General features: G+C 41.3%; 1 protein-coding gene across 23 annotated transcripts in view; it reads right to left on the bottom strand.

Moving 5' to 3' along the window:
• TNRC6C (trinucleotide repeat containing adaptor 6C) overlaps positions 1-25,687 on the bottom strand; it is a 380,854-nt gene that overhangs the window by 147,267 nt on the left and 207,900 nt on the right. The window lies entirely within an intron of this gene.

The following is a 25,687-nucleotide window of genomic DNA, read 5'->3' as shown; positions in this document are numbered from 1 at the left end:
GTCCTTGGGGCTATCTGTGGGGAAATGGGATAGATATTGCCTTCTCCACAGTCCTGGGTATCAGTTGGAATTAGAGAAGGAGCTATTACATAAAAACTCCTTTCCCCAATTCCAAGAGAAAGCATCTCAAGCTATAGCCAGGGAGAACTGAAAAATGAGGTGTTTAGAATACAATCTGGGGTGAGCAAGCCCAAAGGTGATCCCCATCTATGAGTGTGAGAAAGGGCATTGTGAGCCCCATTCAGCTATGATAAAAGAATGGAAGTTTCAGCTGGGGAATCAGCTCTCCTTCTCCTGGAAAGTTTGAGGCTGGAGCAAAAGGCAGTTGGGCAGGTACTGAAAGGTCACCAGAAGAGAAAAGTGGTTCACATGTCTCCATTGTGCTGCATTATGCGAGACCATCACACATGGTAGCAAAGGAGGGGAGCTCTGAGACAGACGTGATTAAGAACACTATCCAGTAGCTTGAGAGGAAGAAAAAAAGCTGTTTCCCTTGACCACATGAAAGAGGAATGATGCGGAGAGACTTAGGATCCTGAATTTGGTGTTTGGAATGAGGGAAGGAAGGCAGAGAACAGAGTCCTATGGCTTAAAAAGTTGTCTGATGAATGCAAGGCAGAAAGCGTGTCTGAAACAAGAGTTCTACAGCCTCCAGAGGAAATAAGTATCTATCATTTGATCTTCTGAGGTGATTGTTGAGCTGTATCTGAAACATGATTTAGAAAGGCAGTGTGGCCCAGTGGTTAGAGCACTAGACTGGAACTCAGGAGACATGGATTCATTTCCCAGGTCTACCACTGACCTGCTGGGTGAATTTGGGCAATTCACTTCCCCTCTCCGTGCCTCAGTTTCCTCATCTGTAAAATGAGGATAAAAATATTGACTTCTTTAAAGTGCTTTGAGATCTGCTAATCAAAAGTGCTATACAAGAGCTAGGTATTATTATTAAACATTCCCCCTAAGAAAAAAAACAAACAGTTGTCTTTGTGTTTATTGAAACAGCAGAAAGCAAATACCCTGTGCTTCATCACAGGTGTATATTCAAATTTATGATTTCCCTACTATTTCATTTTCATTTTCAAGATTTCCTCTTGTTGAAAAAGAGAGCCAAAAGAGAGGGACTGCAAGGAGGGTGAGCCACTTGTACCAATATTTAACTACTGAAGGAATGTAAACCAGGGAGAGAACTGGAAATGAGATAGGAGAACAGGAAACTCCAGAGGGGAGGCAGGAAAGGAGTGGGAATGAGTGCTAGGTAGCTGCAGTGGGGAGTGTTGATGTATTCAACCTCACAACAAATAGTAGCATTCTGATGTATGATTCTGAAGACTGCTGTAGAAGTGAAGTGCTCACAATCAGAAAAAAACTGAGCAGCAATTGGGAGAAGACACCCCTATGGTATGTCCACACAGCATTATGGATTCAGAGCCCAAGCAACAGCCTGAGTCACAACTTCAAAACCGCTGTCTACACATTATTTTTAGAAAGCTTGCCTCCCCAGTGGCACTAGCCCAAGTCTGTTGACCTGGGCTGGCAGGCTCACTCCAAAATGTTGTGTAGACATATTCCCACTGTCCTAACTGCCAGAGAATTGACAGAACTAGAAAGGAAGGCTCCTGAATTCTAGGGGATACTTATAGCAAGCCAAAGGCAGGGGGAACAGGATCCAGAGAAGGTGGCGGCAGCAGCACTGCTGAAGACAAGCTGGGTCAGAGAGGTGCATACTGGATTGAGGTACAAAACAGCAGCAAGAAGACTCCTGGATTGGCCACTTAAGGTCAAAACTGTGCGGGTTAAGAGGCTAAGGTGTCTAATTTGCAAAGTCATTATCCATCTGAGATCCTGGTAGCCTGTAATTCAGGATGCATCACAAGAAAGATGCTTTGCTTTAGCTTTCTGAGTACTGTTAGCATTAACACACTGTGGAGGACCATCATAAAAGTGCTTGCTCCCTCTTCTCCTTTTGTTGTAACAGAGGCACTGGAGGACTAGACAAAGCCATGCTTTCAAGACAGGAGGCACAGAATACCGAAGAGTGGGCATGGAGGCTGCCTTTCAACAGTCTTTGCATTTCATTGTGTTTTGGCTCCTTGGCAGATGGTGCTGTGTAACCCTGGACTTCAGAAAAGCAGACTTTGACTCCCTCAGGGAACTGATGGGCAGGATCCCCTGGGAGAATAACATGAGGGGGAAAGGAGTCCAGGAGAGCTGGCTGTATTTTAAAGAATCCTTATTGAGGTAGCAGGAACAAACCATCCTGATATGCAGAAAGAATAGTAAATATGGCAGGCGACCAGCTTGGCTTAACAGGGGTTGTCTGTAAGCGAGGACAGGTCTGTCTCCCAAGATCTGTGAGAGACAACCCCCCAACCTAAAGCAAATACTCAACAGCAACCACACATCACTGAACAAAACCGCTGACCCAGGAACCTATCCTTGTAACAAAGCCCCATGCCAACTCTGTCCACATATCTATTCAAGTGACATCATCATAGGACCTAATCACATCAGCCATACCATCAGGGGCTCGTTCACCTGCACATCTACCAATGTGATATATGCCATCATGTGCCAGCAATGCCCCTCTGCCATGTACATTGGCCAAACCGGACAGTCTCTACGCAAAAGAATTAATGGACACAAATCTGACATCAGGAATCATAATACTCAAAAACCAGTGGGAGAACACTTTAACCTGTCTGGCCATTCAATGTCAGACCTGCGGGTGGCTATCTTACAACAGAAAAACTTCAAAAACAGATTCCAACGAGAGACTGCTGAGCTGGAATTGATACGCAAACTAGACACAATCAACTCAGGATTGAATAAGGACTGGGAATGGCTGAGCCATTACAAACATTGAATCTATCTCCCCTTGTAAGTATTCTCACACTTCTTATCAAACTGTCTGTACTGGGCTATCTTGATTATCACTTCAAAAGTTTTTTTTTTTTCTCTCTTACTTAATTGGCCTCTCAGAGTTGGTAAGACAACTCCCACCTGTTCATGCTCTCTGTATGTGTGTATATATACCTCCTCAATATTTATTCCACTCTATATGCATCCGAAGAAGTGGGCTGTAGTCCACGAAAGCTTATGCTCTAATAAATTTGTTAGTCTCTAAGGTGCCACAAGTACTCCTGTTCTTTTTGCGGATACAGACTAACACGGCTGCTACTCTGAAACTCCCGCTGATGTAATTAGCCCCTACACTGACTTAACTCCACCTCCACAAGAGGCATAGAGTAAACGCTGATGCAGTTAAGTCGACGCACATCAAATGTTGCTGCCTTTCAGAATCCATCCCACAATGGCCCACACTGACAGTTGAATTGCTATGCTCCTGGTGAGGATGTGCACCGCTGACACAAGGAGTCTAGGGTGGAATGCAAAAGCGATTTAATTACTGTGGTGGCTATATATTGTTGTAACATAGGTCGATATAATTTTGTAGTGTAGACAGACCCTATATTCCACATGCCTTTTAATACCCTCTCTCACCCACCAAGATTAAGAATGGTGACAAAAACCTCACAAGATAGTTTCCTGGTTAACAGGACCTCACAAGATTGCTTTACCTGTTAACCAGGAAACTAACAAACCAGGTAGAAGAAATCTTGGCGTAGTCTGAAAAACAGTCTTGAGTGAAACAAAACTGTGACCAAATGGGATAGGTCTCTATCAGCATATATTACAAAATGGAGTTCATAATCTGTGCAGGTCTAATTCGCCTAAGGGCAGCCTGTTATGTGTTCCATACAGCTACCATACCCAGGAAAGTTGCTTGACTCCTCATTGAGAGACAGTCACTGAGAAGCCATCAAGATTGCAATCTAAGGCCACCAACTGATTGTCTTCACTACCCGCCCACCCTCAAGGCACAATAAGCTTTCTACACAGGTGCCTCCACTAGATAGGAGCTTCTCACTGTAAAATATCAGAGAGCGAGGTTAAGGGTATGTGTACTCTTAAACTGATGCTGCAGCTGTAGCCCTTTAGGGTAGACACTACCTACACTGACGGGAGGGGGTTCCCATCAGCACCTCCCTAGAGGTGATAGCTAGGTCATTGGAAGAATTCTTCTGTCAAACTAGTGCTGTCCACACTGGGGGTTAGGTCAGCATAGTCTCTCTCAGGGATGTGGATTTTTTACACCAGAGAGAGAGTTATGCTGATGCGAATTCCTAGTGTAAGCCAGCCCTGAGCCTACATTCCTCACTTTCCTGTTACACTGTCCCTGAAAGTATAAAACTAGAAGACCAGAGTGCTCATAGCCTGGGTAAGTGTCTTGCAGGAGAGGGGAGTTCAGGAGATAGCCGACACTGATTTGGGGGTTTAGGGTGGCTAGGCAGCAGCAACAGTTCCCAAAAGAGGGTTTCAGTCAAGAGGTGGAAGCCTAGGAACATGTCCTATAGCCCCTAGAGCTAGAAACAGAGACTAGACTCTACCAAGATCCAGAAATTGGATTGCAACAGAATAGTTACCTTTCAGTGGGGTACTTGGCCAGTTTATAACAAAGACATTTATAGATAGGAAACCAGTGAGGGAACCAAGTCAAGGAGTGTGAATGGAGCCTCTCAACAATTGTAGGAGAATATTAATGAAGTGAGTGGCAGTGAATAGAATGCAGAGGGACTAATCATCTGCTCTAAGCTACCTGGCTTTTAATATATGGGGACCCACCAGATAAACTATCCAGGTTTTATACTTCATCCAGCACCATGGTATCTGAGCACTTGAACTTGAAACTTTCCTCTGTGCATAATAAAAGCTGAAGAATGCATTTATTGAGTACTGGAGCCAACCCCTCATCCAACCTGCCTGCAGTAAATTTAAGAAAAATCCGAAGTGTCTGAAGCAACGCAGACTCCTTAGGAGCTAAACTGAGATTTGAGGAAGAGTTGTAGAGAATGAAAAGCTATCTATTTTAAAACAACTTCAGAGCCCTAGAGACACAGAGGAGCAATCAGAGAATCTGACACTCCTCGAAGAAGGGAAAAATACAATTTTAATAAAAATGAGGTTACTTTTTGCACAACTGACTAATTGCTATTGTCAAATGCAGTGGGAGCCTGCCTTGCAGGCTTCCAAAACATACATCTAAACTAAAGTGAGGATGAACACAAGGTAGACAAAGGAGTAGGTGTTTCTCTACTTCTCTCAAGAGAAATGTAATAAATTTGGGAAAAGAAGTCAGAGAGAAAGGAAGCAAGTGTAGGTGGTGCCAAAAGTTATTGATGGCAATGATTGTTGTTGCTGCTTGTCAGGAGGAAGAGGAGGAACAATCCATCAGTTCATCCTAATGTATCCTCAGTATATCAGATCTGAAAGACTACCAGTATTACATTGATGTGTCATAATAAAAACTTAAATTATCAGAATCCATGTTACAAACATTACAATTGATGCTAGAGTCTTCTTTACAAAAACAATGTCTCTTCCTTTCATTTCTGATGTTTGCTCCAAATTTATTAAAAACTGGAAGAGGCAGACAGGGTGGGGGGGTAGGGGGGGGCCCGGGCCGGAAGTGACAGATTCATCTCTTCTGGGACCGACTACACCAGCCCGCAGGGCCCCCCAAAGTACAGGGCCCAGAGTGGGGGGCTCTGGAGCAGAACTGACAGATTCATCTCTTCCGGGACCAAATGCACCGGCCAATCGCACCAGCCTGCAGGGCCTGGAGCAGTTGCCCCGATTCGCCCTACCCAAGGAAGGGTCTGGGGGCAGAACACGAGTTCAAATAGCATAAAACTAAAATCACTACTTTTCTACAGCTGGAGTGGATAAATACCAACTTACCAGTAGTAAGGTCTGGAACAGAAAAACGTTTGCCCTCCCAAGTTTTCCAAAAAAGACCTAGAGTCTGTCCACTTCAACCTTTTTCTCCTCATCTAGTTAACATCCAAAACATGCAAACCCATTTCCATGGCAAGGCATTCAGTATTTCCTGTAATCTTGGTCTGAGGTGGAAAATAAAACCATTACTTTTTTTCACCAAAGTACAAGAAAACCATTTTGTTATTTCCATATGCCTTTCATTATAATCTGAATTTAAGCAGTATATAATACAAAAGCAGCTAAACAAAACTTTATCAAAGAGAATAATGAGAGTATTAGATTGTGTTCTTGAAGGTCTTAATACACTGCACTATATTATCAAATGACTACATATTAAGATTTAATTGAAGCATTTGTTACAGTGAGCCTCCTTCCCCCTTCAGCAGCCATGATATATGGCATGTTTTGTTACTGGAATGTCAAGCAATTCAATACAAACAGAGCACTTTACAAGCAAGATGGCAGAGGCAGATATTCAAGCACACACTATAAATAGTCAGATGAGTCAGAGGTCATAAATCTGCTGTAAATCTTACCAGACTGCTGGCTGAAACACACTTCCTAATCTTGTACAAATCTCAGAGATGTTCCCATCAAACTCGGCTGTTCCCTGACAAACTATAGATAGTCCAACATCCACCCCAAATAACTTACAAGTGTAATTTGTTTCAGCCTAGTTATGTAAACATATCAGCATAATTTTACTCAAAAAACAAAACCAGGATTCTGCTAAAAAAGGTTCTGCATTGTTTCTGGTGATAATTCACATGAAAGTTAAATATTTCAAAGCTTTCTAATATGTTCTGATACACTGGATATCAAAGGAATGTATCCAACATTACATTTTGGCCAGCAGCCTAGTAAATGCACAACTCTACCGTTACCAGAACTAAATGTAAGGCTTGATACATTTATTGCAGGAGCATTAGAAACAGCACATTTGGCAGGGGAGGAGGGAGCAGCAATCCCAAAAGCTATATAACACTTATCTGTTTAATTTAGAAATGAAATTGACTGGTTCTGAAGAGAGCCACATCCTGTATTCATGGCTTTCCCAAGGTAAGAGATCCAAAATAACCACCACACAAATTAAGCACACACTAGAAATAACTATTTTCAAGAAACTAACTATCCCTGCACTATGCAAAATTTATGAACACCATCTCTCTCTTTATTTTTATATATGTATAAAAATATATACATGCATGCACTCACTATGTTGTATCTAAAATACTGTGAAACAGGAGTGAAAATGTAACTGTCCAGGTAGATAAGTGTGCTATAGCCAAAAAATTGGTCAGCTACCTAGAAGATTAAACAAGCCAAACAATCAAAGAAATAGTATGATTTTGACAAGTCAAATGAAGTGGTGTTTTGTATTACTAAAATGCTCGTATAAAGTCAAATTCTTTTACTTAAAAAACAAACATTTTACAGAAATGTAAAACTAATAAACTACCAATAATATATGGACCAAGTCTGAAAACCAATGCTAAAAACAGATTAGCTCATATAATCAAACCCCCAATAAACAAAGTCTGAGTCATCCTAAAACCACCAGGAGGATCATTATAAAGCACTGCAAAACTATTATATCAGTAATCTATTTAAATAAAATTTGTTAGTCTTACAGAATTGTGTATGTCCATCTCATATACAGACAGAGGCACAAAGCCTACATAAACAGCCAAGCTATACTTGATTTTACTTCCTGGAAATACTATTTACAGTTGTTGAGCCTCACATTTTTACCTTCTCAAGACTCCTCTTGACTCAAACTTGTACTGCTATCTGTAGAAAGTATGACAATTGGACAAGGGCTTTAGAGGGATGGAGTGGAAAATTCTCAGTTTTAATCATTGCAGAATTCTGATATTTACACCACAACTGATGATGATGATGATGATCTCACTTTAGGGGAGAAACAGCCTCTATCTTTTTGAGATGCTCAATTTTTATCTTCTCCCTCACTATTCTAACAGTACTTTCCTTCTAAACTAAGTATTTCTTACTCTTACTGTGTATACTCCTGGGGGAATTCTGCGCCACTGCGCATGCACAGCATTCATGTCCCTTGCCAATTTCTTTGCTTCCCCGCAGAAAAATGACTTTCTGATGGGGAAGTAAAGGGAAGCCACAAGAGTGGTAATGTGACCCTCCCCAGCAGTATTTTTAGGTACCCAGGGCAGCCGGCAGAGGGGTAAATCACTGCGGGGCAAGGGATGGGACTGGCTCATCTGGGGGCCATTAGACGGGTTCATCAGGCTCATCTGCTAGTCCCGGCTGAGCTGGGAAGGACGGGACTTCCTCTTCCCCTGCACGGCATCCGGGGCTGGATCAGACCCACCCCCAGATTTCTCCCCAGGCTGCAGGAAGCTCCGCAAACTGCTCCCCCCCCCCCCCCCACACACACACTTCCTGGACCCATTGCTCCTCAGCTGCAGGCAGAGGGATCACTGTACAGGGAGCTGCTCCCCCATCCAACCAATCCCCGTGCATCCAGACCCCCTCATGCTCATACCAAGTCTAACCCCCCCTGCATCCAGAACCCACCATGCCAAACCCCACTTCCCCTGCTCCTGGACCAACCAGATGAGCCACCCGCACCCAGATCCCCACCCCACTGAGCCCCACTCTTCCAGTATCTGGGCCCCCCACACCCAGACCCTCCAGCCGAGCTATCCCCCCACACACACCTCCGCTGAGCTGCAATCACCTTCACCTGGACCCCACTGCAGAGTCCCATTACTGCTGCACCCATAACCCCAAACAAACCTCTGTGTATCCAGATCCCCCTGCACCTGGATCCCCCAACTGAGCCACTCGCACCCAGATTGACCTACACAGAACCCTCTCAACCCACACCTGGATCCCTCCACACTTGGATCCTGCCTGCCCACACCCGGTGCACCTGGCACGGAAGGACAGGGCCCTGGGTGTTTCTAGGGCAGACCCAATCCTCGCTCACTGCTGAGTCCATGTGCCGGGGGAGGGAGGGAGAAGCAGCTGCAGCGTGATCTCCCACCTCTATGCAACCACTGGCCTGTGCTCCCCAATGCCATGCTGAAGCCTCCACATTTATTTGACAAATAAAAGGTGAAGAATTGTAAAATATTGTGTACATAATTTTTAGGCGCAGAATGCCCTCAGGAGTATATGTAATAAAAAAGCAAGTCACCAACGAACTCTACAACATATTGAGATTTATCTGCTTAAGACTGCCAAGAAACAAAAACTGGATATGCACTCATTTTTGTCCTGAGCTTTGACAATATCTAAGATAAAGACACTAGAGAAACACTTGCTATTCTTCACAAACTTTATATACAGGGTGGATAAAAATCAATGATATAAAAAAAAATCTGATTTTTTTTATTTAAATTTGGTGGGGTTTTTTTGATAAAATGCTTTTTGAGGAAAAACAATCTAAAGATAGTTTTAATTAAGACACATTATAGCTCAAAGATCTCTCATCATGGAATTGGGATTATAAATTCTAATTCTAGAGTATGAGACAATATATTCATGTAATGTTTAAGAAAAGTTTTGTAAATGAGTTCCAACAGTTCATGGATTAGGGACCCAATCTTATGGGGTTCCACAGGCTTCTGTATAGATTATTTAGGTTAATCTTCCTATCTACCAAATGGGACTCAGTGCTCAGTCTAGAAGATACCATCAGAGATGCTTAGTTTTGCAGTTCTCAAACTGTGAATTTGTCTCTCCAGAGGTAACATGCTTGTTAACAGCAAAAATATTTTTAAATAAATAAATAAATAGAGGTGAGAAATAACAGACCTCAACTCTATTTTCCCTCTGCAAATTTGTGTACACAGAGTCAATCCCTTACCTCTCTCTAAAAGTGCAAAGTTTCAAAAAGTTCAATGAATAGAAGATTGTTGGGGGCGGAATAGATCTGGACAAGGAGAAGAAGTCTGGAGATAAATGTGAGAAGCGAGGGACATATGCTTGTTTTGTTAAAATATTATATATTTGCTGTTGAAGAAAAAAATCCAGAATACTTAACATTGTTGTTTCAGTTAAATAAAACAATTTAATTGTCTGTCTGATTATGTTCTCCTCCTAATATAGCATGGCAAGAAAATCCTCCAAATATTAATGGTTAACTTGTTGAATTGGAGATAGTTCACCTCCCAGTGACTTCATAAATATCTGCTTCAATTACCTTTGGTAAATGAAATAACCAAACAATCATTCATTTTCTGATACAGCTGTAAAACTAATCTGAAAAGTTTTCAAAATAAATCACTGTTTAAAAACGTACAGTGTATACCTTCTAAAAATGAAACCTACATCTATCTGAGTTGTGAAGAATATGTTTTAAGGTTATAACAACCAACAAGAATGCACTTTTATGTAGAAAACCATGATTAAATAGTCTTCCTGACTACTGATTTAAATCATGATTTAAATCAAATCCACCCTATTTATACAAGACTAAACACTGCATTTGTTTGCAGATAAAAGAGATTTTACAAAATAAAGATAACTGCGCTTTATGAAATGAAGTGGGAACGCAGAAACAGAGCATACTTCCACAGAAGAAATAGCTTTTGGTTAGCTGACTTTGAACACAAAACTGCTCAAGACAGTTAAGGCCAAAGCAGACTGTGAAGAACTCCAAAAAGATCTCACAAAACTAAGTGAATGGGCAACAAAATGGCAAATGAAATGTAAATGTAAAGTAATGCACACTGGGAAAAATAACCCCAACTATACATACAATATGATGGACGCTAATTTAGATAAAACTAATCAGGAAAAAGATCTTGGAGTCATCGTGGATAGTTCTCTGAAGACGTCAACGTAGTGTGCAGCGGCAATCAAAAAGGCAAACAGGATGGTAGGAATCATTAAAAAGGGGATAGAGAATAAGACGGAGAATATCTTATTGCCCTTATATAAATCCATGGTACGCCCACATCTTGAATACTGCGTATAGATGTGGTCTCCTCATCTCAAAAAAGATATACTGGCATTAGAAAAGGTTCAGCGAAGGGCAACTAAAATGATTAGAGGTTTGGAACGGGTCCCACATGAGGGGAGATTAAAGAGGCTAGGACTTTTCAGCTTGGAAAAGAGGAGACTATGGGGGGATATGATAGAGGTATATAAAATCATGAGTGATGTGGAGAAAGTGAATAAGGAAGTTATTTACTTGTTCCCATAATATAAGAACTAGGGGCCACCAAATGAAATTAATGGGCAGCAGGTTTAAAACAAACAAAAGGAAGTTCTTCTTCACACAGCGCACAGTCAACTTGTAGAACTCCTTGCCTGAGGAAGTTGTGAAGGCTAGGACTATAACAGGGTTTAAAAGAGAACTGGATAAATTCATGGAGGTTATTAGCCAGAATGGGTAAGGAATGGTGTCCCTAGCCTCTGTTTGTCAGAGGGTGGTGATGGACAGCAGGAGAGAGATCACTTGATCATTACCTGTTAGGTTCACTTCCTCTGGGGCACCTGGTATTGGCCACTGTCGGTAGACAGGATACTGGGCTGGATGGACCTTTGGTCTGACCCAGTACGGCCATTCTTATGTTCTTATTTATGTATATACTTTCTTTTTATGGTTTACATTGATGTGCTCCTCAGCATAATAGTGGGAACCTAAGCTTTAAGTCATCAGTGTAGCATGTGTTCAAGTATACACTGCCTTGTCTACACCAGACTTTTATAACACCATGTTTACTATGTGTTAGAATATGTTAGACAGTACCATATTTTTAAATCCTAGTCTAGATAAAGCCTGTGGGGCTTCAGCTGGGATAGACAATGGAGAGAAGTGCAGGGAGAAGAGCAAATCAATCACCTATTATTTGCAGAGAATAGCTGTGTATTATTAGAGCAATGGTTCCCTCGGTGCCATAAGGGTGGGTCAGCCTCAGTGTTTATAGTCTACACATATCTACATTTCCTCTCCTAAAAGCCTCCCCATAGTTACTAATTAAGATTATAATAATCTAATGGCTGCTACTTACCAGAGTGCAGAACACTTGAATGTTACAGAAGAATGCTTTAATTTAAAAAAATCTTTATCAGAAGAACCTATTCATCAAGTACATATAAAATAATAAATTTATACAATTATAGTAAATTCTAGCAAGCTGTGTAGTTCACTAGCCATATTCTAAAAAAAAATTCATAAAAAAAAATCCAATAATGTGGAAGTACACACAGTATGTGATAAAAGTATACATGCTCACCACATCATCCAATTTTGCAGCACTTTACTCCAGTTAAACAGGAAGCAACCCTCATTTCTTATCAGAGGTGGGAAATACTCTATCAGCTCTTAAAACCTTTTTTAGTCACACAACTCTGCAGTAGTGGCCAATGAAATATTTATTAAATATTCAGCTTACTATAATAAACCTTAGTGGCTGGATGCCTCAGAAAATATGAGAGAGACAAGGAGGGTGAGGTAATCTTTTATTGCACCGACTTCTGTTGGTCAAAGAAAGAAGCTTTCGAGCAACACAGAGCTCTTCTGTAACTGAGAAATGTCTATGTTTCTCATCTCTTCCGAAGATTTAGAGAGCTGAATCCTTTTTTAATTGAAATATGAGTGTAAATTGTGAATGGAGCACTTTCTAACACTGGACCAGTAACTTCAGAAGAAGCCACATATCTTTCAAAGCACTTCCTCTGGTTAGAAAGTATGTTTGTTTATTCTGGAGGAGTTTTGTGCTTCAAGTCATAAATGAAAACATTTAGCTGCACTTGAGGCCCCTATGTGACGTTTAATTGACAACACACTACATACACTCACCCACAGGAGTCCTTTTTTCTGCTTATTAATCTCTCTTTCCTGAGGCGGCAGCAGAAAATGGTCACTAAGGTATGCAGAAATTGGGCACATTTTACAGCGAACAACTGCACACACAAAATATCTGATGGAGCTAACTATGCATTACACTATACACTATGAAACAATGCAGTGGATTTTGCACTGTATTAGAGAATTAACTGAATAGCTTTGTTTTGTTCAGAATAAAAGAAACTTAATATATCATTATAGGATTCTAAAATGGAATAAGTGATCCTGGATAACCTAACCTTTTAATTGACTATATAAGTAAAGCTCCTTGGTCAGATTATTCCATCCTACATTTACTTAGAACAGTTACCTTCCCTTCAAAAACACCAATACCCAAATATAAAACAGTATAAAAACAAGGCCTCAAATACACTGAGAGGTATCAATTGCACACTTCTTCTATACCCAGAGTCTGGCCATATAACAATTTCCTTTTCTTTCCCCTCCCTCCAGAAGAGTGATGGAAACATGTCTCATTGCTACAGCAACTGACTGCTAACAACAAAGTTCACAGACAGGAAGTAAAGTGAAAGTTATTAAAGTCACCGCACTGTTAAAGCAGAATACAGTTTCCCCTGCAGTAACATGACTCATATCCAAGGGCCATTTTATCAGTTTCTTTCATATTTGTCACTGGCTTCAGTAACCTTTAACATTTCTGCACATCAAAATGCAACATCTACTCTACCCAATTCACTCAATTTTATTGTCTATAGCACTATCTTTGTACTGTTTTTTGGCACATTGCCTTTTTCTCTCAGTCACAGTATATGAGGTAACTACAATTACAGTAGAACCTCAAAGTTACAAACACCTTGGGAATGGAGGTTGTTCATAACTCTGAACAAAACATTATGGTTGTTGTTTCAAAAGTTTACAACTGAACTTAAAACAGTTTTGAAACTTTACAGAACTTTTACAGAAGAAAAATACTGCTTATAACCATCTTAATTTAAATGAAAAACACAGTTTCCTTACCAGGTAAATTTTTTTTTTTTAAAACTTTCCCTTTTCTTTTTAGTTGTTTACATTTAACACAGTACTTTACTGTATTTGCTTTTTTTTTTCTCTCTCTCTCTCGTCTCTGCAACTCCAGAAAGTGTGCTGCTGCTTCCTGAAAGAAGCCCTAGTGAAAGCATGGAGACCGACAAGTAAACCAGGAAGGCTAGAGGAGAGTCCAAGAGCACAGCAGAACAGAGTACTGGAGAACAAGGCAGACCCTCGGAAAGTAAGGCACTTCAGAGAGTGTGAGCACAGGCTGACGCCTGCCTCCCTATAAAGACCTGAACTCTGAGTTCCCTAAAGAAAGAGAGACTTCAATTGCATTTGAGAAACACAGAGGCGCAGAAATCACAGGGTCTGGGTCTAAAAGTTAAACTGGTGTAAAACTCTAGTTAAATACCAATACAGAACCAAATAAAAACCGTTATATTCTCTGCCCTCCCCCTCACCCCACACAAACCCCCTTTTTCTATGCTGGTCAGGTAATCTCTCTTCTATCATTAAATTAGCATTATTTCTTAAGAGGCCTCATCTCATTCAATGACCTCTAGTTTCTTTGAAACCCTCTTTCTCAACTATTTGTACAATTTTATATTCATTCTGAACTTCTACTAGTTTTAAAACTGTATTTGAAGACTAAACAGTCTGATTTTCCAGTCCACTTTACAGGATGTTTTCTATCCTATTCCTCTTTCTTGACTTGTAGTCTTCCTTTCTTCACATTACATAAATTTTAAAGTATATGTATTGTTACAGTAAAAACACGTTTATAGTTTAACCTCTGAATGTTTTCCTTGCCTCCTGTTTTCTCACTTTCTTCCCATTGATTGCTTCCTGCATAGTGCCAAAATATCTGGTAGCAGAACAAATTTACTTTTTTGCTTCACTTTAGTTCCCATCACAAATCTGATTATGCTTTGTCACTAGTACTTAAATTCTCTATCATTACATTTTCAGTTCGGAAGTGTTACTCAAAACTTGGACAGGAACTTTTTCTAGTTCACTTGTTCATATCGTTAAGAAGGCAGCTGTTCAGTATGAAGTCCACAAACGTACTGTTTTCCATTTTGAGCAAGGAACATGATCCCCATGGAGGAGAAAGCTTCCATCACTACAGTAGTAAATACACTAACACACACTTCTTGTAATCTGTTCTCACATTGCTCCTCAACACCCCCCCCCCCAAAAAAAATATCAGCTTGGTCCCTACACTTTATTTTAGTAGTTTTCTTTCAAGCCGCTACCTGACTTAAAAGTATATACAACTCTTGCACAATTGCTTTGTCTAGACTCACTCAGATATGGCACAAACCCTTAAGCTGGGATTTTCAGAGTAACCTAAAGGACTAACGCATCCAACTCTTATTGAATGTCAATGGGATTTGGATGCCTAACTCCTTAGGCTACTTTGAAAATATCTGCATAAAATTCATACAAAATCTCCAATTCCTGGTTCCTAACCCATTATCCTCTACCGAGCAACTGCCATCTCAGTTCCTGACTTTTATAATCAGACCCTTATAGGTGAAGTCAGACACTACACCAGCTCAGTATGGAAACCTATACTTATATTTGAATTGTCAGGATGCAGAAAACAGTAAGACACTTCTACACCTCTCAACTCCTCTGGATCTCTGGAATCACATACCATGGAAGCTAAAGGAAACAACTGTTGCACATTGAAGGAACATTGCTCTCTTTTCAACATAAAATCTACCTAGTTATACAGCACTCATCACTGTAGTATCTGAGCATTTTACAAGAGTTACAAAAACCAGTAAGTATAAACTCTCTGGTTTGGTTTCTTGCTCTCCTCTTCCTAAGCATACCTGTTACATCTAGTGGGGTTTGGGGTTCTTTTGTTGTTGTTTTTTTTTTGGGGGGGGGGGGGAGAAGGGCTTGGAGGGGATGTTTATTCAAGATTGAAGCAGTGCTTCTCTAGTATGATGGCAGGAAAAATGATCTACCATATCAGTACACATTTCAGACTTTTCTTCCTAAATCTCACTAACTCTCTTTCAATTGCTGTGATGGGAGTGGGAGTACTAACATCACCATCCCATTCAATAAAAAATAAAAAAAAAATACAGAAACTGGCTGAAGAACACATAGGAGGGTCTTGGAATCCATAATTCTCATGTAAAAAACTGTATATGTATATTTGAAGGATTGAGAATGCATGAATTTTAGCTATATAACTAATTATTGCAGAAAGAGCATGGGTGTATTGGGGGGTGGGTCAAACTTATAGCAAGCAAAGGACTGGCAGCAATACTTTTATGGAAGAAGTGGACACTAATTTCTCATTTTTCTATCACAGTAGTACAGGACATCTAAATAGGAAAGCAAGGGGCAGAATCAAGAAATCAGTGGAGAAATACATCTCTAAATTTGAAAAAGAAACACAAAAACAAACAAAAGTCTAGATGAGACAACAGTGTCAAAGCCACTTAGGAAACTGATATTAAACTTGACATTTTCAAGCAATTAAAAAAGAAATAGCTATCACAACAGTACCTTCACATACAAGAAAGCTGCAGGCATTGTGTTCCACTATTACCACAAATCAATAGGCATTAAATTACAATGTGAAAAAGAAACCTAATTAGTTACAATGACAATAGAAGACAGTTGGCATTGAATTATGATGTGAAAGATTCATTAGTGTGCCGCAGAACTGTAAAACCTTTTGACACAGTGCAAAAGGCCAATAGTGAGACAAAGCAGCTGATACCTCATGGAAAATTGGAAAACATTCCACTTAGAGACAATTTGGTCTAATTCTTTTTTAGTACAAGCAATTTTTGCATGTAATAAGGATCTTTAAAAGCTTAACTCCTGCTGCTTATTCCTCACCTGAAGTCAATCTTCTTGAATGATTTATTTCCACAGTAACTATTTAATATGTTATAGATGATTTGAAGTGGAGAATAAGCAACAGAAACAGAGCACTAAACCAAAGATCCTGTTTTCATATAAAAGTTTTTCCCATATCAGAAATTAGGACAGAGGAATACAGTTCATATATATAAAGTCGAGCAGTCAAAATACTTTGTCAAAGTTTCCCCATCACATATCAGCAAGTATACACATCTCAGGACTCTGGGTTACTCAGATGTAAGAAATAATTCTGCTGGGATAATATGTAAAACAGTTCAAATCACAAGTTGTCTCGTCAGCCCGTCCCAGTCTTGGTCCTTCTAAAGGCCCCACTCTTGGAAGTCTGGGTTTTTTTTAAGAAGCTGTCAGGTTGATTCCCAGATTCTACAGGAGCTGTTGAAGTACTGCAGGGCCAGGGCCAGTTCAGAGCCACTCTATCACCCCTGCCCAGGCCTGAAAGGTATACTCCTGGGAGAATTCTGTGCCACTGCACAGAATTCATGTGCCAAGCAGAATTTTTTTCCCCCTGCAGAAAATACATTCTGCCAGAAAGTTGCTGCAGTTACTCCTTTTGCCCACCGGGGCCGCTGTGATGCCAGAGCAGAGAGCAGTTGCTCCCGGGCAGGAGGAGCCCCAGCTGCAGATAGGGAATAGAAAGAGGCTGCTTTCCTCACAGTACCCTGCCCATGGGACTGGGTCAGGAGGAATGAGGTATTGGGCGGGGGGAGCGGGGGAAGACATACACCAGACAGCGTGGGGCACATGGAGCTGCAGGAGGTTCACAGATTGGGGTTCAGAAATGCTAGTGGGGGGGACAGACTGGGGTGGGGACTGAATGGGAGTGGGCGTGCAGGGACACATGGGGATGGGGGTGACTGAGTGGGGGTGCAGGGCCCCTGAGGGGAGGGGGATGCAGGGATACATGGGGGGGAGGAGGGGTGGCTGAGTGGGGGAGCAAGGATACATGGGCACAGAGGAAGATGTTCCTGAATGAGAGGCTAGGGATCAGTCAGGCTTTGCACGGTGGAGCTTCCCTAACAATCCCTCCCTGCCCCCCAATAACCCTCCGTTCCATACTTCCACCCATACCCAACAACCCTCCAAGTTCACACACAGGCTGCTACCCAGCAATTACTTCCCTCTCCTTCAGCTCCTCCATTATCCTGACTCCCACAAGCCTTTGCTCTGCTTCTGAGGGTTGCAGGAAATATGTTTCTGAATTGTAGTTTAAATGAATTATTACTCAGAGTTCTGTATTAATATATCTAGTAAGGAATCTATTTGTCAACAAACATTTCCTGAATCTTTTTTGTCTGCATTGTTACAGACACAGTTGCTGACAGGTATTTTGAAACAAATTATCAAAATAATTGAAACTGGCGTAATTATATTGTGTTATTTTGACAAATAAAATATGCCGAATTTTGCGGAATTTTAAAATACTATGCGCAGAATTTTTAATTTTTGGCACAGGATTCCCCCACGAGTAAAGGTAGAAGGACTGGATAGGGAAAATGCACGGAATGCCTAATATTGCAGGGGAGAGGCATTATCTGGCCCTTCTTTCCTGACTTCTTCTTGGAGTAAGTTTCCTTTATCTTCCCTGGTCTGTCATTCTGGAGCTCTGCTGATACCTGGAAGAAACATAATGCTTCAAGAGAAACCCCATCTTCCAGTGAGACGAGAACAACTGGTGAAGCCTGCCTGTGTGTTGGGAGAAGAAAATGGATGAGAAACTCCTGCATACAGTTTGCCTGACACATGGAGACTCACTCATTCATCCAGCTAAGTGGCAGCCACAGAGTCTGTCATTTCCCACCATCTTTATCGACAGGTTTTGGCTGACACAGTATGATGCAATACGCCAGGAGATATAAATATGCTTCACACAACACAGAGTGTATCACTTCACTCAACATTCTTGTAGCAGTTTTCCATGACAAGTGTTGACACTGGACTATGATACATTTCAATTGACTAACTTGTGACCAAAAGCCATACTGAAATGCTAAAACATATTCCAAGATTGGCATCAAAATGAGATTGAATGACAAATGGTTTGCAAAAGCAAAGCAAATGGGAAGTTACGTTACTCTAGGATTCTCAGAGTCCCATACTGTCTAGCAACACCACCATCAGCAGATTCCATTATAAATACCCTACTGGTAGATATACTTTCCTCATGCAGATATGTGATATTAGAAACTACAATGAATTTGCCTGTGACTTTGGTTTGCTGCCTACAGAGTTCAGCAATTAAAGCTACACAACCTGAACACTCCATTAACCCTTACTTTCCACGCTTAGAAACGCATCACTATTGAATACCAGGAATGGCAGAGATACAGGCAAAGGAAGAGGCTATATCAAATATCGCCACTGAGACTGTGGCTGAAGGGAAACCGAGACTCTCATATTACTAAGGATATTTGCTACTCTGCCTGCAATTACAGCTACTAGGTAATGTACTTTTTCCACTCTCGCTTGCCTGGAAGGTTAATGACATACTACAACGATGGCGGACCATTTCAATGGACTAGTTTTGATGTTTATTCACCAAAAACATTTAAAGTTGAAAGAAAATATAACTGATTGTTTTTCAAGACTGTCAGGATGTCAGTGCTTTTAGAAACCATTGGATACCGTGCAAGGCATTCTTCCATAAAAATGGTGCTAATCTGCATAATATTAATTTGTATAATAGTTAATTGCCTACAGGTCCTCTACCTATTGCAAAATTCTAGTATTACTGTTGCACAGATGCACATCAGAGCTTTCCTAAAACTAGCACTTGGTTTGGGACTTGGCTTAATCACAAAGACAGTTCACAGAAGAGGCTCTTGGCCATGGCAGCTGAAGTAATCTAGGATGCTCAAGTTAACATTCTCTAGTTTAAAAAAAAAATCACTTGAAAACAAGTATGGTATGGTATGGTATCCTCAGCAGAGAAGCCTGTTTCTGTAGTGACCTCCCTGAAGTGACTTGCCTTCAATTAAGGGAGAGATTAAAATACTGAGTGCAAGCATTTCTCAAGAGCCACAAATACTAGAGACATTTTTTAAAAAGAAAAGAATCATAGAAATGTAGGGATGGAAGGCATCTTGAGAAGACACCTAGTCTGGCCCTGTAGGGAGCTCCCCCCCCGCCCATATTGGTATCAACTGGGAGGTGGGCGGGCTGCCCTCCGAGCCTGAGGATAAAGGGCCGCTGTCTCAGCCTGAATGGGTGGGGCCAGGCCAAGCTCGCTCCACTCCCCAGAAGGGGAGGGATGGAACAGGAAGAATAAAGGGCGGGGCCCTTATCTCAGTGAGGGCAGCACCAGGGAGGGAGACAGATGCAGACCGCGGGCTGCTCCCTTCAGATCCTGCTGCCACGCCAGGGGAGGCCCTGGACCAGTGGAAACCTCACCTGGAGGAAGGACTGGGGCTGCCAGGACTGCCCGCTGCCGAGTACCCAGAGGGACTGGAGGAGCCAGAGGGGGAGCTGGAGCTGCCAGCAGCCAAGGACCGGGAGGAGCTGGAGGGGCCTGAGCCCGAGGGGGAGCTGGAGCTGCCAACAGCGGACTACCCCGACGCACTGGCGGGACCAGAGGGATTCGGATGAGCAATCGGGTAGGAAGTAGCCCAGGGACAGAGCTGCACCGTGGTGAATCTATATAGCGGAAGGACCCCGCTGACCCAGTGGCGGGACCCTAGTCCTGCCACTGTCAGGGTCCTGGGCTGGAACGCAGTGGTGTAGGGTGGGCCTGCATTCCCCTCCCTGGCCGACCCACACCGGGACCTTTGCTGGCGCTCCCCTGCCTGAGGGGCGCGCTATTGACACTGGCTGGCATCCTTCCCACCGCTAATTCCCCAATGGCAGAGGCGTGACCCAGGCCGGCCAGTGACGTCGTAGCTCCCCACCGGCCCCTAGCGGGTAGGTGGATCGACACCGATCACAAGCCCCCTATTCTGAGGCAGGACCAAGTATATCTAGACCACCCCGAAAGGTGTTTGTCTAACCTGTTCTTAAAAATCTCCAATGAAGGGGACTACACTACATCCCTTGGTAATCTATTCCAGTACTAACTATTCTTATAGTTAGAAAGGATTTCCTATATCTAGCCTAAACCTCCCTTGCTGCAGATTAAGCCCATTACTTCTTGTCCTACATTCAGTGGACATGGAGAAATAATTGATCACAGTCCTCTAACATATTTGAAGACTTATCAGGTCTCCCTTCAATCTTCTTTTCTCCAAAAGAAACATGCCATGTTTTAATCTTGCCTCATAGGTCATTTTCTAAACTTCTTATTTTTGTTACTCTCCTCTGCACTCCAATTTGACCATGTCTTTCCTAAAACGTGGTGCCCATAACTGGACACAGTACTCCAGCTGAGGCCTCACGACAATTACCTTTCATGTCTTACATATGACACTTCTGTTAATATGCCCCAGAATATTAGCCCTTTTTGCAACTGCATAACATTGTTGATCATATTCAAGTTGTGATTCGCTATAACTCCTCAGATCTTTTTTCAGCAGTACTACTGCCTAGCCAGTGCTCCCCCGCCCCTCATTTTTGTGCATTTGATTTTTCCTTCCTAAGTGTAGTACTTTGCCTTTGCCATCACTGAATTTCATCTTTGATTTCAGACCAGTTCTCCAATTTGTCATGGTCATTTTGAATTCCAATCTTGTCCTCCAAAATGCCAGCCAGCACTCCCAGTTTCATATCATTCACAAATTTTATAAGCACACTCCCCACTCCATTACCCACGTCATTAGTGAAAATATTGACTAGTACCGGACCCAGGACAGACCCCCCTATCAGACCACACTAGATACATCCTCAGTTTGACAGCAGGTAGTTTACCCTCTGAAGAGTAATGCCTAAAGGGAGTCTCTAAAGTTTCTCAAGGACCGCAGTAACACCTTACTGTCTGCCATGTCTCTACCTAAGGAGGGTCTTAGCAGGCAAAGCTTTTGAAACATTAACTTTTTAATTCTAGTGTGTTATCTAGACTACTACACTAACAACTTTCAAGAGTCAAACCATGTTCTGGACTGTTCTGTGAAGGAGACTTTCTGTATCATATGGATGCCTTCTAAGACATTTTCTTGAGTTCTTGATTTGCTAATGGCAAACTAACAGACTAGAAAAGTAAGTCACTTGCCGCCTTGGTCAGTTCTGTGGTGTTTCTTGACCCTATATCATGGATTCAGTCTCCTCCGCCTAGTTTCGGTGGGAGAAACTTCCTTCACCTTTCTGGGGTGAACTGCATCTGATCAACTGCTACTTTGGTAGGGCAAGAAGGTGCCTAAATATTCAAAGCACTCTTCTGTTCCCATCAGAACAAGCAATTGAATAGGAAGAAATGGTATAGAACAACTTTGCCTATGTAATCACAACAGCAATTTGAACGTCTTATCCTTTCTTGGTTTACTCCTGTCATTTAAGTCAGAGAAAATTAAACAGCTGCTGCTAATAAGACGTTTGTAAGTAAAAGGAGTCTTAGCAAGATGGAAAAAGTCCCTGAAGATGCCAAAAGATGTAGGTAGTGTTAGTGTTGTTAACTGCCACTGAAGTAGAAGGTGCAACACATCTAGTAGGATGTAGCGTGGGGAGAACACAGAAATAGTTATCAGCTACAATAATCTTTTTGATACTGACATTCAGTTTTGTGTGTTTACAAAGCTAAGTAATTCAAGGTTCAACTGTGTTAATATTTTCTTTTTTCTCAATATATGACATCTCAGACAGTGGCTTTTAAACATATAATACACAACTGTTTGATGAATGAATTTAAAGGGAAAGAATAGAGGAAAGAATGCTACCATAAGAACCAAGATAAAATAATCTTTTACACTGAATTTTTCTTCTAATTTGTCCTACTTTTCTGGGGTCCGTACCCTTTCTATTTCCATCCAGAACACTGTTTCAAAGACCCACTTTATTCTACAACTGTGTCTCCCCTATCCAGATTACCTCATTGGCTGAAATACAAGTGTCTCTTCACATTCAAGGCAAATGCAAAACCATAACTGCCTACTTTTCTACCTTCATCATCTCCTACAGATCATACCACGCTTTTTGGTCCACCCAAACCTGTCTTCCGATAGCTCCTTTCTCATTTACCCACCCATACTAGTGCCTACATTCTGGATGCCCCACACTATCAGAATGTCCAAAAATCACAGATCTAGCAGGGGGGAAATCAATAATTAAAAATATCAAATTTTATTTAAATTAAATGCAGGGCTATTTTTAAAAAAGCAACCTATTTAATTTTAAACTTTTAAACTGACAATCTATTTTAAAAGCCAAAAAAATATAATCTATTCATCATTTTAATTTAATACTAAAAAACAAGATTAAGCAGTACGTTTGCTGTCAAATTTTAAAGGAAGTCAAACCACTGAACTGGTGGAAGTCACTAGCTAAACACCTGGAACCAAAATTTGTTGATGTGCTAAACCAGCTTTTGATAGCATCAGCCTCTTCTGCATGTGCAGACAGAATATTTTCTTTATTTCAGTTTATTCAGCTAGTTCAGTTCGATGACTAGTTCAGTAAAAGATAAAAAATTGATTGGGAGCTCAAAAAGCATGATGGCTTGTTTTCTGCCTCCAATTTATGACTGAAAACTAGATATGAAAGGGTGAGACAGACTAGTTCTAAAATCTTGAAAGACATGGTGACTAAAAACTATCAGTAATTGCATTAATTACAGACAATACTGCCTTTAATATATCAGTTAGTACTATGTACAAAACATGTTTGGGGGGGGGGGAATCATGAGTACCCAGACTTATAAGGTAGCTTTATTTAATAAAATTAAAATGCTATTTGTGCATGTTTGAATTTCCATCTAAACAGACTTGCATCACAAGAAACAAATTAATCAATTTAAGAAATGTATCATTCATCATCATTTTCTAATATTAAAAATGTCAAAATTAAGAATCTGAATACCTGCAAGATATACTATATAAGGTCTTAAATAAATGTATATAGACTTAGTGTACGCTGATTAGCAAAAAGAAGCCCTGGATTTAGGGTAAGGATATGTTTCGTTGCAAATCAACATGTTTTATTAACTAATAAGAATCAACCGTTGTTCAGAAAATAACTGAAAAGTACAAATCCAAAAAACAATTAAACAATTCTTGCTTACCGATTCAAATCAGCATTAAAATTGGTGATTTAATCAAATTGCATTGATTTAAATCAATCCACCCTGAATCAAGTGCTTTACTCTTGGAAAACAAACTTGGTCCACTGTGTATTCCACTTACAATGACAGAACCCCATTATATTCCCTTCACAGTATTTGTTTATGGAGGTACTGTACCCACTCGTGACTATTCTCTAACTTCATCGGGACAAAATTCTGGCCTACTGTAGAGCTTTGTGAACACCTATTATTATTATACTGGAAGTCACTTTCCTTATTATTTTGCTTTTCTGAAGAAACCTTGCAGGATTTTCACTCCCGAGGCTTGTGCTACAAGGTTTTTGACACATACAGGCCACAAACAGTGAGAGTCCAGAAAGGCATCTTGAAGGAAACAGAATTATAACGCGATTAATTTCTCCACCTCTAAAGATACTTACTGAGCAAGGATTCTCAGTCTACCACAGGACTCTACCAGGAACCACAGCGACGAAAGAAGCAGCATGCTGGGCCACTGATCCCAGGAGTCAGCACCCACACCAGCAGCTCCTCTGGTGTGGCTGTACCACCCTCAGCCCTGCCCACTGGGGCAGGCACCAGGCTCACTGGCAGCAGTCCCTGGTCATGCTAGTGTGTGCAAACAGCTTGCATACTCCCAGACATGGGAGACACACCATTGTGTGGAAGGACTCCTGTCTGGGAGCATGCAAGCCACTTGCACACACTAGATCCAGGGGCTGCACAAAAAACTTCTAAACCAAGAGGTGCTAGGGGTATTAGTGTCAGGGCCAGTGCTTGTGCTAAGGAGAACTCCCCGGGTGTAGGCAAAAATCTCAGTGCAAAGTGCACTAAACCGTTCATGGCATGGAGCAAGGGGGAAGAATGAAAGACAGCCTTGTGGTATTTGAGGGAGTCTTAGAGATAAGGGGTGACTTGGCCAGACCTCCAAATACACAATACCATTTTGTTACATAGGCATTATTTGAAGATTCGGTGTGGTCTTCCTTCTTCTCAAAGGGTCACAGGAGTACAGGATATACTGAAACAAGAAGTACTTGAAGCCAATAGAGTCTGGAGTTCAAGTAATTCTGAAGTGCAGAGAATCAAAGTCTTGAGGTAACAAACTGTGAGGAGTGCCAAGGCAAATAGGGTGCTGAAATGTTCTATGCACAACAGAAAACCTGGGTCAAACAGATATTTCTCCAACAACTCCAGAAGAAGGTGCCATATTAGTGCTTCTGAACCAGTGGTAACACAAGAGCCACAAGGTCTCCCAAATCACATAAGAACAGGACCTGAGCAGAAGGCAAGGATGGCTGCATGTGGAAAAGAATATCTGAAGTCTTCAATTCAGTAGGTGGATTGAATAGCCAAAACGAAGAAGTGCACCTCCCATGTGAAATTTCTTCACTGATTATGCTCAAGAATGCTCTAACTGGAAGGTTTCAAGGTGAGCAGAGGTAGGAGTCCTGGCTGTTAAGCATTTGCAGGAAGGTAGCTCATTACACAAGTCCCATTGCCTCTGCCCAATAGTCTTAAATCTTGAGAGCTCTTGCACCAAGCACAAGATTAAAAACTGATGAATGATGTAAAAATTATACACCTCTACCCCGATAGAACGCTGTCCTCGGGAGCTAAAAAATCTTACCGCGTTATAGGTGAAACCGCGTTATATTGAACTTGCTTTGATCCGCCGGAGCGTGCAGCCCCGCCCCCCCAGAGTGCTGCTTTACTGCGTTATATCCAAATTAGTGTTATATCGGGTCGCGTTATATCGGGGTAGAGGTGTATCTTTAAAGGGAAAATATTAATTTTAAATCTATTCAAAGTAATTAAGGAGATAAGAAATGATTTTCCTAGTTAAGTCAACCAAGAGACATAGTTTCAGAAAGTCTTAATGCATGATAAACAGTTTAAAATTATCCTAATCCATTTTCATTAGATGACCACTAAAAATTTGAAGAAAAAAA

Source organism: Chrysemys picta, chromosome 12 (genome assembly GCF_011386835.1).
Source record: "Chrysemys picta bellii isolate R12L10 chromosome 12, ASM1138683v2, whole genome shotgun sequence".
Lineage (NCBI taxonomy): Eukaryota > Metazoa > Chordata > Testudines > Emydidae > Chrysemys > Chrysemys picta.
The sequence above is the reverse complement of the archived record's forward strand: the minus strand, read 5'-3'. Positions and strand labels throughout refer to the sequence as shown.